The sequence below is a fragment of the Pseudozyma flocculosa genome, assembly GCF_000417875.1.
Source record: "Pseudozyma flocculosa PF-1 unplaced genomic scaffold scaffold00028, whole genome shotgun sequence".
NCBI lineage: Eukaryota > Fungi > Basidiomycota > Ustilaginomycetes > Ustilaginales > Ustilaginaceae > Pseudozyma > Pseudozyma flocculosa.
Window position 1 is genome coordinate 841 of NW_006920896.1, and position 1,999 is coordinate 2,839.

Here is a 1,999-nt window from a genome sequence, read left to right on the forward strand (position 1 = left end):
CCTTTTGCTTCCTGTACCAAGCCAGCCTAGATCACCGCAGTCCATTTTGCAAGGGTCGGCGCCGATCGGAGAAATCTTCCGACCCTGGCCGAACAATTCAACCCAAAAGTCTCTTTCGGACTTGTTGCCTTGTCAGACAAGTCTTCCCAGCGCAAACTTCTGATCCTTAAGGCCGCCAGACTATTGGGGCTTGACGTTGAAGGAGGACCGTCAAACAGGCCCTTTCTTTCGGCCGGGCCAGCTTTTCTGGTGGTGCCGACTTCCGATCTTCTGGCTGCCAGGTTGACGGCGCCAAATCCAACTTTTCCTGCCCAACGCAGCGCCGTCAATTTTGCCCACCGTCTCTGGCGCCGGCTTCCGATCTTCTGGCTGCCAGGTTGACGGCGCCAAATCCAACTTTTCCTGCCCAAAACAGCGCCGTCAATTTTGCCCACCGTCTCTGGCGCCGGCTTCCGATCTTCTGGCTGCCAGGTTGACGGCGCCAAATCCAACTTTTTCTGCCCAGAAGAGCGCCGTCAATCTTGTCGAGGTCCATGCCGTGATAGCGACTTGCTTCCCATCAACGTCCACTCTTCCTGGCTGCCAGTTTGACAAGTGGTCAAGCGCAAGAATGAAGGCTACTGAAGCATGGTACAACATCAGCGTGCTCTTGCAAATCTATGACAATTTGTTCGGAAAGATCTTCCGACCCTGTCCGATCGTTTTCCTTAGTAGTTTCATACTGATGTTTTGTGGCGGATTGAGACCATGTGTTTCGACGGCTGGGACAGACAGGGGTGGGTTGCTAGGAGCGTTCTTCCCAATTGTGACCGAGGCAAGTTGGATTATATATGATGGGTGGGCGGGGGGATCGGAGGATGCTTCCGATCCTTCCGATCTTTCCAATCCTTTTCGACGGGAAAGGGCATTTATTCCGAGGGACGCCAGGAGGGAAAGGTGGGACGATGCTGAGGAGCGTGATGGTGTTTGGTTGAGACGCAGCGTCCATTTTTTGCATGGCCGGGTCCCGAAAAGAAGTGTGGGGGGCAAACCCGATGCGAAATGGACGATCAGGTGAGGTGTGTTGTCCTGACACGGTCACTGCTGACAGGTGAAGCGCACGTGCTCTGATGCCCAATTTGGAGAGCCGTGTTGTGCATTTTGTGGTCGCACATCTTCCAGGCTGTAGTCATCCATCATTGCGACCGAAGTCGGCCATCTTCCTCGCTGTGGCAGCGCGTTGTACCTGTTTGTGGTCGACCATCTTCCCGATTGTAGTCATCAATCTTCTTTGTTGTGTTTGTCCATCTTCCTGATTGTGGCCGTCCATCTTCTATATTCTTTTGCTGTATGAGTCCATCTTCCTGGCTGTATGGGTCCATCATCCTGGCTTGTACAGGTCCATCTTCCTGATTGTGCTCGTCCATCTTCCTGATAATGGGACCATCTTTCTGGCTGTAGTCGCCCACGCCGGAATTTGTATCTTCAGGGTCCAGTAGCTCGGCTAAAAGTCTAATTTTGTATTCGTGATTTTTCGGATTTTGTAGCCGTCCAGCTTCCCAGCCGGCTGGCCCGCCCGTCAGGGTCCAGCCAGGGTCCACCAGACGGCCGACGCGTCCCAATCCACATTTTGCCTTGTAGATGGAACCCTACCCTAACCCTAACCCAGGGTAGAACATGCCAAAACTGCCTGCCAGCCTAGCTCAGCCATCTGGGAGCAGATCAGGCCCATCTTAGGGTATGTTGTAGCCCTGGGACAGGTGCCCATCCCTGACATTTTTGCAGGATTTTACCTGCCAGCAATGGTGCCTTGCCAGGCCAAAAACAGCTGGGAGGGGTGCAAAAAAGGGGGGTCAAAATTCCCCCAAAAATCATACCTGGCCCCAAACCCTGGCAGGTGGCATGGGAGGCACCCTGACATGCTCAGCAGGCCCAGGAGCACTGCCTGGCCCTGTCTGACCCTGCCCAGGCCACCAGGATGGGCCCAGGCTGCACCCTGGCCAGCTGGAAATTCAGGGTA